Source organism: Bos mutus, chromosome 14, assembly GCF_027580195.1.
Source record: "Bos mutus isolate GX-2022 chromosome 14, NWIPB_WYAK_1.1, whole genome shotgun sequence".
NCBI lineage: Eukaryota > Metazoa > Chordata > Mammalia > Artiodactyla > Bovidae > Bos > Bos mutus.
This window is the reverse complement of record NC_091630.1, coordinates 21,783,518-21,799,838: the sequence shown is the minus strand read 5'-3', so window position 1 is coordinate 21,799,838 and position 16,321 is coordinate 21,783,518. Positions and strand designations below refer to the sequence as shown.

At 43.4% G+C, this 16,321-nt stretch overlaps 1 protein-coding gene across 1 annotated transcript in view; it reads right to left on the bottom strand.

Moving 5' to 3' along the window:
* Positions 1-10,586: 10,586 nt before the first annotated feature.
* DCSTAMP (dendrocyte expressed seven transmembrane protein) overlaps positions 10,587-16,321 on the bottom strand; it is a 33,255-nt gene continuing 27,520 nt past the window's right edge. Inside the window, exon 5 of the mRNA XM_014477890.2 lies at positions 10,587-10,799. The gene's annotated coding sequence lies outside the window, so the exon portion shown is untranslated. The remainder of the gene's footprint in view (positions 10,800-16,321) is intronic.

The following is a 16,321-nucleotide window of genomic DNA, read 5'->3' as shown; positions in this document are numbered from 1 at the left end:
AAAAGCATCAATTCTTCGGTGCTCAGCCTTCTTCACAGTCCAACTCTCACATCCATACATGACCACTGGAAAAACCATAGCCTTGACTAGACGGACCTTTGTTGGCAAAGTAATGTCTCTGCTTTTGAATATGCTATCTAGGTTGGTCATAACTTTCCTTCCAAGGAGTAAGTGTCATTTCATGGCTGCAGTCACCATCTGCAGTGATTTTGGAGCCCCAAAATATAAAGTCTGACACTGTTTCCCCATCTATTTCCCGTGAAGTGATGGGACCAGATGCCATGATCTTCGTTTTCTGAATGTTGAGTTTTAAGCCAACTTTTTCACTCTCCTCTTTCACCTTCATCAAGAGGCTTTTGAGTTCTTCTTCACTTTCTGCCATAAGGGTGGTGTCATCTGCATATCTGAGGTTATTGATATTTCTCCCGGCAATCTTGATTCCAGCTTGTGCTTCTTCCAGCCCAGCATTTCTCATGATGTACTCTGCATATAAGTTAAATAAGCTGGGTGACAATATACAGCCTTCTTTTCAAATGAGTCAGCTCTTTGCATCAGGTGGCAAAAGTGCTGGAGCTTCAGCTTCAGCATTAGTCCTTCCAATGAATATTCAGGATTGATTTCCTTTAAGATTGACTGGTTTGATCTTGCAGTCCAAGAGACTCTCAAGAGTCTTCTCCGGCACCACAATCCGAAAGTATCAATTCTTCAGCGCTCAGCCTTCTTTATGGTCCAACTATCACATCTGTACATGACTACTGGAAAAACACAGTAGTGTTTTTGATAATATGGATCTTTGTCGGCAAAGTAGTGCTTCTGCTTTTTAATATGTTGTCTAGGCTTGTCATAGCTTTTCTTCCAAGGAGCAAGAATCTTTTAATTTCATGGCTGCAGTCACCATCCACCAAAGAGATTTTGGAGTGCAAGTAAATAAAATCTGTGGCTGCTTCTACTTTTCCCCCTTCTATTTGCCATAGAGCGATGGGACTTCATGCCATGATCTTAGTGTTTTGAATGTTGGGTTTTAAGCCAGCTTTTTCACTCTTCTCTTTCACCCTCAAGAGGCTCTTTAGTTTCTCTTCACTTTCTGTCATTAAAGTGGTATCATCTGCATATCTGAGGTTTCTTGAGGTATCTTGATTTCACCTTGGGATTCATCCAGGCTCACATTTTGTATGATGTACTCTGCATGTAAATTAAATGTACAGCCTTGATGGACTCCTTTCCCAATTTTGAACCAAGCAGTTATTCCATGTAAGGTTCTGCTTCTTTTTGATCTGAGTACAGGTTTCTCAGGAGACAGGTAAGGTGGTCTGGTACTCCCAGCTCTTGAAGAGTTTTCCACAGTTTTTTGTGATCCATAGAGTCAAAGGCTTTAGCATAATCAGTGAAGCAGAAGTAGATGTTTTTCTGAAATTCCCTTTCTTTCTCCATGATCCAACAAACATTAGCAATTGATCTCTGGTTCCTTTGCCTTTTCAAAACCTAGCTCAGACATTTGCAAATTCTTGGCTCACTTACTGCTGAAGCCTATCTTGAAATTAGTAATCATTCTCTGCTCTCCCACAGTAGCATATTGGACACCTTCCAACCCGGGGGCTCATCTTCCAGCATCGTATCTTTTTGCCTTTCATACTGTCCATGGGGTTCTCCAGGCAAGAATACTAGAGTGTGTTGCTGTTTCCTTCTCCAGTGGCCCACGGTTTGTCAGAACTCTTCCCTATGACCTGTTCAGTCTTGGGTGGCCCTGCTTGGCATGGCTCATAGCCTCATTGAGTTATACAAGCCCCTTCACCACAGCAGGCTGTGATCCAGTTTACTCAAACTGTCATTTATCTTGACTGCAGAACAAAAAGGATGATGAACTATTGGGTTGGCCAAAAAGTTTGTTCAGGTTGTTAGTAAAACCGTACAGCTAAAGCTGAATGAACTTTTTGGCCAAACCAGTAAGAATGGATACTTTTGATTTGGGGTGCTGGAGAAGACTCTTGAGAGTCCCCTGGACTGCAGGGAGATCAAACTAGTCTATCCTAAAGGAAATCTACCCTGAACATTCATTGGAAGGACTGATGCTGAAGCTGAGGCTCCAATACTTTGGCCACTTGGTGCGAAGAATCTACTCATTGGAAAAAATCCTGATGCTGGGAAAGATTGAAGGCAAAAGAAGAAGGGGGTGGCAGAGGATGAGGTGGTTAGATAGCATCACTGACTCACTGGACATGAATTTGAGCAAACTTTGGGAGATGGTGGAAGACAGAGGAGCCTGGTGTGCTGCAATCCATGGGGCTGCAAATAGTCAGACACTACTTAGTGACTGAACAACAGCAACAATACATCTACAGAAGAATCACAGGGTTTTTTTTCCTTGGGTGAAAGATACCTTAAAATATCTTACCACTTTTCTTCTCCATGTTGGTTGACAATAAAAAACTGGATAATATGATAACCAAATTCTCTGAAAAGAAAATATTGTTACTTTCTCATCTAGAAGCCAATTTTCACTCATCCTTTAGAATTCAGGTTAAATATCACCCTCACTCAGAGGTTTCCCCAGACCCAACGTGGTAGGGTTAGGTCCAGTTTCTGACCCTCCATATCAGGGCCACCATGTACCTGATCCCATAGTACCATGAGTGAGTGAGTGAGTGAAGTCACTCAGTCGTGTCCGACTCTTTGTGACCCCGTGGACTGTAGCCCCCCAGGCTCCTCCATCCATGGGATTCTCTAGGCAAGAATACTGGAGTGGGTTGCCATTTCCTTCTCCGGTACCATAGTGCCATAGCTACCTGTTTTACTTGTCAGCCTCCTCCAGGAAACTGAAAACTTGTTCAGGGAAGGACCATCTGGTCCACTGTTACTTCCCCAGCATCTACTAGAGTGTTAACTGTTGGGCATCTGATGGATCATTATTGGAGGACATGAAGGAGTTCCTGCTAAGTTCCTAGATTGATACTGATGAAGTTAGTGTGAACTTTCAACAAAATAAGGATAAATTTTATGGAGTATTTTAGTGTGGTGGTGGTGATTGATTTAGTCGCTGTTATGTCTGACTCTTGGCAACCCCATGGACTGTAGCCCTCCAAGCTCCTCTGTCCATGCGATTTCCAGGCAAGAATAATGGAGTGGGTTTTGTTTCCTCCTCCAGGGGATCTTCCCGACCTAGGGATCGAACCCAAGTCTTTTGCATCTCCTGCAATGGCAGGCAGGTTCTTTACCACCTGAGGGACCAGGGAGGGCTTTAAATGAAGAATACTGATTCATTACTAGTATTTGATGGATTTCTTTGGGAGAATGAAATAACCATAGGATCTGCAACAACAAAATAATTTGAAATGAATGTCAGGATCCCTTTGTTGCTCTCATTAGGTTTTGTCATGATAATGTTTATAGAAACATAGTTCTAAATAATGACATAAGGTGATGGAAAAACATAATGCCATGTTTTTCAGGATTGCTTCTGGTACACAAAATAAGGGTCCCTTACTCACTAAACAGTTACATTCTCAAGTCTTGTCCAAAGACTAGACGGAATTAGTAGCTTTTTTTTTTTTTCAATATTCACTACTTCCTCTGATAAACAGCATGATATACTGGGATGCAAAAGTATGGGATCTAAACTTCTGTTTCCTAGTTTGAGGACTTAAGCGGTTTTTAAAATTAAAATACAATATGAATTTATCAAAACATACAAAAGCAAAAAAAATTTGACATAATCACATTTATTTACCTATTATCTGTTTAAAAAATAAAAGTTTACAGCTGAAGAGCCTGTGTACCTCTCTATTCATTTCCCCTTCCTCCCTGAAGGTAACCAATATCCTGAATCTGGTATTTTAGTCCCATGTACAACTTTTGTATCTTTGCTATATATGTATGTATCTCTAAGCAGTGTTTTGTATGTAGTTAAATTTCATAAAAGCATTATAGGGACTTCCCTGGTGGTCCAGTGGTGAAGGCTCTGTGCTGCCAATGGAGGGGGTATGAGTTCAATTCCTGATTGGGGAATAAGATCACACATGTTGCTCAGCCAAAAATTTTAAAAAAACATTATATAGGATATATAGGTCTTTTCTAGGCTTTTTTTTTTTTTTTAGTATGTATTGTTTGGTTCACGTATTTGGAAGTTATTTGTTCTGATAGGTCTAGCGCTAGCTATTATCCATTTTATTGCTATCCAGTATTTCCTAGTATAACTGCACCCCACAGTCTACTTACCCACACTCCTACTGATAGACATTTAGGCTGTTTCCATTATCTTGCTACCACAAACAACACGGCTCTAAGCATTTTTGTACCGATTTCCTTGTGTTCACTGGACATTTCTCTAAGGTGAATGCCTTGAGCCAGACTGTTGGTTAGATACTGGCAAATTCTTCTTCAGTGTGGAAACTTATGCCCTCCATAACAGGCTAAGGGTTTCTGTTCCTCCAGATTCTCACCAACATTAGATATTGTCCAACTTACCAGCTTTGCCAATCAAGAAAGTTATCTTATCCTGTCAAATTTATCTTATTGGAGATTTAATTTGCATTTTCTTGAGTGCTAATGAGGTTGAGTTCCTTTTCATCATGCAGTTTAATTGATCTTACTAAGCATCAGTTCCTTCATTTATAAGATGGAAATAATAGCATCTTCCTAATGCACATGGATGCTGTGAGGATCACAAAGCCCATACTGTGTGGTCAGCACAGGCTAGCTAGGACTACTGCTGATAGGAACATGATGAATTAATAAACAGCTCACTGCCCAGAGACTGCCAGAGTCTCGACTGTTCCCTTTCTGTGGGGAAGCTCACCAGGCTCAGGAGTGCCAGATCCTCTGACAGCTGGAGGAGCATGGAAGCCAAGACTGGAAGGGCGGAGTGAATGGGTACAGGGTGAGGGAATAGCGTGGGCCTGGAGAGAACTCTGAGGTCAGCGGGCATGCGGGCCCTGAGGCCTGGACCAGCTGAGAAATCAGCAGAGCTACAAGAGGACACATGGAGGATGAGCAGGGCCTGGCTCTCAAGCGACGCCTGCAGGTCCAGCAGATCCCAGGGCCGGCATCTGCGGCTCCACCTGGGACCGGCTTCTCAGCGTTTTCTCTTCCCCTCTGCCTGTCCACCGTAGGGGAGGCAGCATCCTGTGGGGGAGGGATTGTGGGCCTGTCACAGGCTTTAAAGTCACAGAGCTGGGTTTGAACCAGACGATCTAGATACTTGACCTTCCTGAGTCTGTTTCCCCATTGGTAAAGAGGGAAGAGTTAATAATACTTCCTCACTTGGGGCGCTTTTGAAGGGACTAATTGAGATGATATGGAAGGTGACTTCTGTGCTCTTTGCCCCTCGCCCCACCTGTTTTTACTCTTTTATTTGCCTTGTTTCTCATTTACCTGCTGTTGATTAGATTAATTAGATTTCTTTGTATCAAGCCCACTTTCTCCCTCTCCTTCTTTTTGGACAGTATCTATAGACATGTTAAAAGAAAGAAAAAGGCAGTGGGTCTATCATTTACCATTAAACACCTACTGCTTATAGAACACAAACCAAACCCCTCAGTTTTTTGTTTGTTGTTGTTTAATATTTATTATTTGGTCTTAGTTGCAGCCTGTGGGAACTTCAGGTGTAGCCTCTGTGGGTCTAGTTCACTGACCAGGGATCCAAGCTGGGCCCCCTGCATTGGGAACTCAGAGGCCTAGCTACTGGACCGCCAGGGAAGTCCCCCCAAGTCCCTCAGTTTTGGCTGCCACTGTCCCTCAAATGTACAGTGAGTAACACAAAGAAGTGCTCAATGAATTCGTCTCAGGAAAAGAAGACAAAGAAGATGATGGTGATGGAGGAAGAAAAGAGAAATAATTCACAAATGAAGATGAACAGTATAGCAAACCATTATTTGTGTTCAGGGGTCAGGAAGGCATTTATCTCAGGAGCTATCCATAGGATATCAGGGAAGTTTATAAAATTAAAAATGACCAGTTGTGAAATACATTTGCCCACTTTTTAATTTAGCCTATACAATAATCTAGCATGATAAAATAGCTATGTTATATTTACTGTTCAAAGTATTTGCAACTGCGTTGTAATTGTAAGTTCCTCAAGGGCAGGGACGGTTTCTTAACAGCTCGTGCCCCAAACAACACCAATACAATGTTTTACTCAAGGCAGACCTTCACAATGGGCTTGGTGAACAAAAATTAAAGTACTGTGGCTGAGACAATTTAAAGGAAAATGTCTGAGTTTGGAAAGATTTGCTGAAAGACAAGGGTTTTAAATCCTGTTGATGAAGACAGTCACACTTGGCAGAGGAGAAAAAGAAGTATGTTCTAGGAAAAAGAACAGTATGGCAAGATCAGAGGTCAGCTCATCCAGGGCCATCCGCCATGGAGGTTCACTGGGGACAGGCCATTGTGGCTCTATGAGCCAACGGAGGTGTCCATAACAAGCTGTTGGAGTTAGGAAGCATTAACAGGGCTTTTTCAAGCATTGCTCTTCATCTTAGAATAGGATGTAATCTCCACAAGAACACAGAACCTTCGGCATTTTCTTTAATGATTTCTATAAACATGCTCAACTGACCATTAATGTAATATTTTTTAAGCCCCTATTGAAACCATGCAGGACCCTCTAGGGCTCCTGGGCGTAGAAGCCTTTCTGTGCTCCCTGTTTCTTGTTTATAGGGAATAGATTCCAGCCCCCATGACGTTTCTTGAGTTGCAAAGGGCAGATTGGAACTGTTGCTCATCAGGGAAGGGGGGGATGCAGAAACAAGGGAGGAGACCACCCGAGCCAGATTAAAGGAGTGTGGGCCCTGCACACACCCTGATCCTTATTAGCAACTCCACCCTTGAACCATTGCTATAAAACTCCGCACCACATCCTCCTGGGTCGGGACACACAGTTTTTGAGGCATGAGACCGTTGTGTTCCCCTCTGCCTGGCCAACAATAACGCTATTACTTTCTAAGATTTGATTTAGGAACAGGTTCACAGATGAAGAGTTTTCAGCATCACTGTTAGGTGTCTAGACCACCATTGGAACTCCCCCATACCTCGTGTTTATGCCCATCCCATTCTCACCTAGTGAGACTCTGATGGTCAAGTCTCCATCTTGACCAGGTACAGCCCCCACAGGGCTGAGTGAGTGCCCACTCCACCCCCTCCAGGGGCATTTCCTCCCATCAGCACCCTGGGAGCTGTCCAAGCTCCACTCACAGCTTTGCAGACAGACATTTGGGAATTATTTATTCTCCACTCCCCGTTCTCTCAGGGCCTGTGTTCTTTTCTTAAGTGGTTTACAATTCTCTGAGTTGCTTTACACCTTATGGCCAGCTTGCCGTCAACTTGCCATAAAGCATTCTCTCGTCTGGGGAATTTTAGTAACAAGACCGCTTGCTTTCTCTTTTCTAAAAGAACACGCTGCACCCCCTCCAATCAATATTTACTGGGTGTAGGTCTGCTGAGAGGGAGAGAGGTTTACAGTGCATTAAGAAGATGTAGACACAGCCCTCAGGGAGCTTATAATGAAACTGTTATGGGGAAAGGAGTCAAAAAGTTACTAAGATTCTTAGGAGTGGATACTATGCCAGTAGTGCTGGGATTTTGAGGGAGTTGTCAAAAAAAAGGAATTTTCTTGCTATGTTTTTTTATTTTTTTCTTCTCCTCCTCCCTTTTCTCCTCCCCCTCCACCTTCTTATAGGCAACAAAAGAAAAATGAAGGTTTCTGAATCCTAGAATCTACCTTTATGTCACGGATCTAATTAAAGAGGAAAAATTGAAGATATTTCTCTTTATTGAAATTCGTTGGAGGACAATGGTTTAACACTAAGAAGGAAAGATTCTTAGAATAATTTGTGGGGGGGTAGGGGTGGTGAAGGCAAAGATTCAGAGCCCCAAAAGTTGTGCCTCATGCACCAGAGGGCACCTGACATGGACAAGGAGCCCAGGATTTGGGGTGAAAGGACAGCTTTCATCACAGTGTGCGGTCTGGGGCAAGTCTCTTTCAATCTCAATTTCTTGATCCATAAATGGAAATGGCAATATCTGCCCTGCTTACTTTATTGTGTTGAGCTGAGTGAAACTTGTGGACAATTAAACAGTATGAATGTAATGAGGATAATATGATTATAAACTCAATTTCAGGACCAAAAAGTCAGCTATTCTAGAAGTTGAAAAGTGAAAGTGTTAGTCCCTCAGTCATGTCCGATTCTTTCTGACCCCATGGACTTGTATCTGGCCAGGCTCCTCTGTCCATAGGGATTCTCTAGGCAAGAATACTGGAGTTGGTTGCCTTTTCCTTCTCCAGAGGATCTTCCCAACCAGGGATTGAACCCAGTATCCTGCATTACAGGCATATTCTTAACCATCTGAACTACAAACCAATTCTGAAAGTTGGTTTGTAGTAAAAAAAAAAAAAAAAAAACACTCAGAATGAGAGAGATTGTAAAGGCCATAGGAGACTTAAAAATAAACTGTTGAGATCACTGTCATAACAGAAGGGCACTTTTGAGGGGAGGGTGCTAAGAAAAGGAGAAAATAACTGAGAACTGAACAAGTTTAACAGGGCACAGAGAAGGAGGAGGTGTTGCTGGGTCCCACTGGAGGAAGCTGGAGGTATAGTTCACTAATATGCAGAGCAATTGGGGTTAGGGAAGAGCTTATAATGTGAGCATTTACTATGAGTCATTGTACCGTCCCTATTGAGTGCCACATGCAAAAGCCAGATCCCAAAAGAGGCATGGCAAGTGGAGGCTAGGACGGCATTCAAGAACTCATGGAGAAGATGCACTGAGCTGGGAGAATCAGGACAGTGAAATGAGGGGGACACTGCAGGCAAGTTCTGAGAAAGCTCAACAGGAGGCCATGGGAGGGAAGAGGTTAGGACAAGCTCGTGGATATCTGAGCCCAAAAGGCTGCCAGGAAGTACAAAGATCTGACGTAAGGATGGAGTTGGAAGCCAAGAAGATCAGTTCAGAAGGAGCTGGAATCCTAGGCTGCGTGACAAGGATGCTACTGGATCTGGAAGGAAGCTTGGCAGACACCCTGGGTTAGGACCAGAGCTGCCAGGCACAGAGAGGCTGGATTCCCAGGAACAGGACATGAGGACAGTGGTTAGGTCTTGCTCATCCAGAGACCTCAGTCTCCTTGTGACCTGGAACCACTGCTTCCTCCCTGTAGCCTCACCCGCCCCGCATAGTGCCTGGCCTTCAGACTTGATCAATGTCTGTTGGAATGAACCAATGAATGAAAGACAAATGAGTAAAGTCAAGTTCAAAACACCCAACAAACCATGAATTTTATTCCCCTCTCTGGTGGCTTCGGGCAGCATCTGGCTCTCCTTCTAGTGCTACATAGTTCATGTGGAACCACCCTGTGATCCCTCCTGAGAACTCCTGACCATCTAGCATGTCTCCTTCCCTTCCCTTCACATGGTGTGTGCGCTCGAGATGGCCACGTTCCACTCAGTGGCTTGTCTCCATGGCAACTTGCTCCTTCATGATGCCACGCTCGCCCTGCCTCTCATTACCAAGCATTGCCGTATCCTTTTCAGATGTCTAACCCTGGCAGTTCCCAGTGTGTTTACATCCTGTCCGGATATAGAATGTCTTACATTAACAGAACATTGTCTTCTCAGAAAATTAACTTTAAAAATTGCATTTAAACACATTATGGCATGATTTCTTTTTTCCCACTAGAAATAAAAATTTTCTCAACAACTTCTTTGCCAAGAAACAAGTTCCCTTGTCAGCCAGCCATGTTCATTGATTCCTTTCAAAACTTTTTTCTCCATGTGTATTGTAAAGCCCTGGAAAGAGTCTCCAGGAAAAGCATTTGGTTCCTGAAGTAACATATGGCTCTCAAACTCTCACCTACATCGGCAGACTCTTCCTCCTGCTGGTCATTGCCATGGGCAGACCGCAGCGACCTCAGCCTTGGCACTGATGAAAATCTGAACACCATTCCAAGAAAAAGGAGGTACAAAAGTCACAGTGCACGTAATGTTTTTCCCTTTTGTACCTGAGAAGGTCCATTTTTTAAAAAATTTATGTATATATATTTTTAATGTAAGACCACTTCTTCTACCTGTTTTTGGCCATGCTGGGTCTTTGTTGCTGTGTGCAGGCCTTCTCCAGTTGCGGTGCTCCAGCTTCTTGTTGCGGGCTCCAGCTTCTCGTTGCGGCTCCAGCTTCTCGTTGCGGGTCTCCAGCTTCTCGTTGCGGGTCTCCAGCTTCTCGTTGCGGTCTCCAGCTTCTCGTTGCGGGCTCCAGCTTCTCGTTGCATCGGCTCCTCTCATTGTGGAGCATGGGTGCTAGGTGTGTGAGCTTCAAGAGCTGAGGCTCAGGGGCTTAGTTCCCTCCCCACACCCACCCCAGCATGTGCAATCTTCCTGGACCAGGGATTGAACCCATGTCCTCTGCACTGGCAGGCGGATTCTTATCCACTCACAGTGCACATTTAATTTCATTTTATTGTGTCCTTTTTATTAGACTGGCCCATTTGTGTCTTAAGGCTCCCGACCTGCTTTCATCACTTTAATGAAGATGGATCTAGCCAATCTGTTCTTAGAATCCATCTCAGTCCCCTCGTAGCACGAGTCTCGACCTCAGTCTCTTTCTCAGCTGTCACCTATATTAAGAAACACTCAGAGGAGACCCACTAATGGTGGTTCAGGATCACATGATCTTTTCTTTTCCAAGGTGGATTTTTACATCTGCAAGGAGAACTGTCTACCACACACCTGCCACATGTTGCCAGTGTGGGTGGGCTTGTCCTTGGTGCAGCAGCTCGTCCTGTTCCTCCAGTGGGGCCTTTCACCACTCCTTGCCTTCCTGCAAGATAACAGATGGATCGCTACACTTGGTGTCTCTCGCTTATAAGGTCCCTCAGCTCAGTGGATTGCTGGGATCTTTCATCTAGAGCTTTTCCTCAACTCCCAGTGAGCCTCTATGTAGCAGACCATTTATTGTGGCTAAGATACAATTCCAAGTTCCATAGAGCAACTTTCCTCTGGCTGTACATCAAAAATTCAATTCTGAAGGACCTACTGTTAGGCACAAGGAACTCAATATTTTTCAATAACTGACATGGGAAAAATATATATATATATATATATATATATATATATATATGAGAATCATTTTGCTTTATGCCCAAAATTAACACAGCATTATAAATCAGCTATGCTTCAATAAAAAAAAAAAAAAAATTTCAATTCTGATTTCTCCTAACTTCTTCGTATCTGAATTTAGCAGTAGAATGCATCAGAGGATAATGTAAAGTTTATCCTAAATGTGCACCTAAGCTATGACCCAGTAAGAGATATCTTTAAAAGTGTTGGTTCTGCATACTGTATATACCATACAAGGGGTAATTCCCTAAATGGGAAAGAGATTCTAAACAGAGCAAATGTATGTATATGTACAGTTGATTCATTTTACTGAACAGGAGAACTGAACACAACATTGTAAAGCAACTGTACTCCAATAAAAATTAATTTAAAAGTTTTTAAAGGCTTTAAAATAATAGTGAGCTTGCCTAAGCTCTGTGTGTCTAGCAGATCTGGGCAAGTCAGCTGACCTGGCAAAAGAAGGAAGAGCTGCCCTCTGTTTGGATGAGGTGGGCGTACATTGGTGTGCCCCTCCACCTGGTCAGCTTCCCTACAGATTCTCAACCTGGTCCCTGCCCGCCGTGGAGTCTGCCAGCCCTAGGAGGGGAGGAAAAGCAGGGGCCCTGAGCCCGAGCCCAAGCTCAAGGCCAGAGCTGGGATTGTTAATGGCAGGGGTGAAGGGAAGCCTACAAAGGAACCACAGGACAGGGAGGACCAGAGAACCTAGGTCACAGAAGCTAAGGTCTTGTCCAAAGATTCAGGGACAGAATTTTCATCTATTTTTAGATGAAGTAGCAGGATGTGGAAACCAAAAAAAAACAAAAAAAAATGGTCAGTTCTCCCATACTGCACAATGGTGATGACTTATGCAAAACATCCTCTTTTCCTATTTTTAACTAGATCACAGAAGCTGCGTCAAAGGACTGGCTGCTGACTAATCCTGTTGAGACACCTTTCTCTGAATTGCATAAATGCCATCTACGCTAGAGAACATTCGAGAAGGGGGAGAAAAACTGTTAAAGACTACTGCACACGGGGCATCCTTATAAATAGTCTTCTGAGTGGGATTGAAGTGTTCTGGGCCACAGCTTTCTGGGAGTTGTCTAGGATTTCATGGCTGAATGAGGCAGACATTCAAGGAGAAATCATTCATTTACTTAAGCTGAATTAATGGTCCCATGACTTTCTCACATTCCAAAGTACAGTGACGACTGTTTTTCAGTAGATTACCTGGAGAAGAATGCTGGTTTTTCAGAAAAACTATTATCTTGTGGTATAAATATCCCCACACCAGGAACAGATATTTTATTAGAGAAAAGGAGTCAGGAACGAAAGCAAAGGGTTCTCAGTGCTTTATGGATGAGAACCACGTCATGCCAATGGAGGCCCTTGAACATCAGCAGAGACCTGAGCCATCACGGAAGGCAGCCCTTCTCCACTGTACTGGAGGGGAGATGGCGCTGCTGGAGATGCTGTGGGGACCGGATTCCTCCTGCCTCCCCGGACTCACCACTTCCTCATGCTCAAGCAGACCCCCAGCGGCCAGTCTCTGCATCTCTTTGCCTGGGAGCTTTTTTCATAACTGAGGGAAGTCACATGTGCCAGGGGATACACACCACCCAGAAGCAGCACCAGCCCACAGTCAACAACTGGCAGGACTTGATGTATAAATACCCCAGGCCCTCACCCCTCAGTGGGGTAACCCCTAGGTATGGGGGCTCCAAGCTGCTAACACAAAGAGAAAGTGGGCTGCAGGCTGTGGTTGGTGGATGTTGGCTAGAAGTTAATGTAATAATGTTGGTTTGCTTTCAAGGTATGTATATGAGTCTCTGTGTATATCTGTATGGAGTGTGTGTGTGTATATATATATGTATACACACACATATATGTATAGACATATTGAGTGTATTAATATATCTGTAAGTGTATATATATATACAAACAATAAATATTATATACGATGTTTATGTACATTACCTTCTATTTACAGAAGGTGATACTGTTTTTCTGTTTGCAATGATATTACAAAGTTTCCCTTTAAAATAAACTTATTTAATAAAAAATGCTGGGTTGATTTAAAGCACATGTAAGTACATGATAGAACATGAATTATGCTAATATGATAAAAACTGGGGAAGGCTGTGCATGAATGACTAACGTTAGTCTGGTATCTCCTGCCTCAGATTCTGCTGGTACTGCAGAAACTGTGGAGAGAAAGGAAAGCTGGCTTCAGGTCACCTGCCTCAGTTTCAAGCAGGGCAACTCTGTGTTTGTTGGGTTGGGAATCAGTAATTTAAAGATTGAATTAGGAATACAAGCTACTAGATATAAAACAGATAAACAACAAGGACCTACTGTGTAGCACAGAATTATAGAATTATATGCAACATCTGAATTATATCCAACAACAGAATTATATTCAATATTCCATTATAATAACCTATAATGGAATATAACCTGAAAAAAACCTGAATCATTTTGTTGTATACATGAGACTAACACAATATCATAAATCAACTATACTTTAATTTAAAAAATCCAATGTTGGCATTGAATTGTACATCTAAAAACTGTTAAAATGGCAAGTTTTATGTTATGTATATCTTGCCACAATACAAAAATATAACTTTTTTAAAAAAAGAATGAATTAGAGGAAGGGAGGTTTACTGCTTAAAGGAATATTAGTTGATACGTTTGCAAATTTCAGGAGTCCAGCATTCAGTTGATCAAGAAATTGGAGCCCAGAGAGATTAGATGACATTTCCTAGTTCCCACACAGAGGTTGTGAAGGGTGGGTTGCATTCTCATAACTCCCTCCCGTGCACTTCCCACTGTGCTCACTTCCTGAGGTAGTGGGACTTGAAGGATAGGAGGAAGTGAAAGAGGAGCAAAGACTGGAGAGCGCTTTACAGGTGGGGAGGTCCAAGAGCTTGAAGGTGTGAAGGCAGAATGCAGGTGACTCTTCCCAAGCCAGGTGGGAAGAGCTTTTTGACTGAAGGGAGGCTTGGGAAAGAGGAGGGGTGAGGAATAAGGTGAGGAAATAGGCTAGGATCAGACTGGAGGGGAGCTCAAATGCCTGGAGCTGACTCATTGGAAAAGACCCTGATGCTAGGGAATATTGAAAGCAAAAGAAGAGGGCCGCAGAGGATGAGATGGTTAAATGGTATCCCTGACTCAATGGACATGAAAAAATTTGAGCACACTCTGAGAGATAGCAAAGGACAGGGGAGCCCAGTGTGCCGCAGTCCATGGGGTCACAGAGAGTCGGACATGACTGAGCGACTGAACAACCAACAAGAAATGCCTGGTGTGTGTAAGTCGCTTAGTTGTGTCTGACTCTTTGAGATCCCATGGACTGTAGCCTGGCAAGCTCCTCTGTCTATGGAATTCTCCAGGCAAGAATACTGGAGCGAGTAGCCATTCCCTTCTCCTGGGGATCTTCCCAATGCTTGGGGAGGAGAATGTTAACTCCCCAGGATTTGTGATCCAAATCTCTGATCTGGGAATTGACAGATCAAAACCAGGCTATAGAATGCAGCATGGTAAAAAGTAACTGTGATCAAATAATCGCTTCATGAACATACAATTTACTTAGCCTGTCTATGCCTTAGCTTTTTCATCTATGAAACAGCAACAGCATCAGAAGTTCCCACTTGAGATTTTGGTAAGGATTACTGGAAATTATATACCCCAAACAATGTCTGGTATCTAGTAAGGGCTCAGAAAATAATAGCTACCATGATCTCCGACTATGCCAAAGCCTTTGACTGTGTGGATCACAATAAACTGTGGAAAATTCTGAAAGAGATGGGAATACCAGACCACCTGATCTGCCTCTTGAGAAATTTGTATGCAGGTCAGGAAGCAACAGTTAGAACTGGACATGGGACAACAGACTGGTTCCAAATAGGAAAAGGAGTTCGTCAAGGCTGTATATTGTCACCCTGTTTATTTAACTTATATGCAGAGTACATCATGAGAAACGCTGGACTGGAAGAAACACAAGCTGGAATCAAGATTGCTGGGAGAAATATCAATCACCTCAGATATGCAGATGACACCACCCTTATGGCAGAAAGTGAAGAGGAACTCAAAAGCCTCTTGATGAAAGTGAAAGTGGAGAGTGAAAAAGTTGGCTTAAAGCTCAACATTCAGAAAACAAAGATCATGGCATCTGGTCCCATCACTTCATGGGAAATAGATGGGGAAACAGTGGAAACAGTATCAGACTTTATTTTTCTGGGCTCCAAAATCACTGCAGATGGTGACTGCAGCCATGAAATTAAATGACACTTACTCCATGGAAGGAAAGTTATGACCAACCTAGATAGCATATTCAAAAGCAGAGACATTACTTTGCCAACAAAGGTTCATCTAGTCAAGGCTATGGTTTTTCCTGTGGTCATGTATGGATGTGAGAGTTGGACTGTGAAGAAGGCTGAGCGCCAAAGAACTGATGCTTTTGAACTGTGGTGTTGGAGAAGACTCTTGAGAGTCCCTTGGACTGCAAGGAGATCCAACCAGTCCATTCTGAAGGAGATCAGCCCTGGGATTTGTTTGGAAGGAATGATGCTAAAGCTGAAACTCCAGTACTTTGGCCACCTCATGCGAAGAGTTGACTCATTGGAAAAGACTCTGATGCTGGGAGGGATTGGGGGCAGGAGGAGAAGGCTGGATGGCATCACTGACTCGATGGACGTGAGTCTGAGTGAGCTCCAGGAGTTGGTGATGGACAGGGAGGCCTGGCGTGCTGCAATTCATGGGGTTGCAAAGAGTCGGACACGACTGAGCGACTGATCTGATCTGATGATCTCTGAGGGGCTTCCCAGGTGGGGCTGGTGGTAAAGAACCTGCCTGCCAATGCAGAGGACGTAAGAGAAATGGGTTTGATCCCTGGGTTGGGAAGATCCCTTGGAGGAGGGCATGGCAACCCACTCCAGTATTTTTGCCTGGAGAATCCCATGGACAGAGAAGCCTGGTGGGCTACAGTTCCTAGGGTCATTCAAAGTTGGACACAACTGAAGCAACTTAGCATGCACACATGATTTCTGAGGACTGAACTGACTCTAGAGATGGAAGTGCCTTGGCTGAGCTAGCTCATAGCGGAGCCAAAATTAGAAGTCAGATCCTATAATTTCTAATTCAACATTGTATCATATTTTAAAACAGTGGGTTATTTATTTTCTGATACGATTATTTATTTCTGATATGCATTAGCATTTCTACTTGCAAGGCATAGGGCTC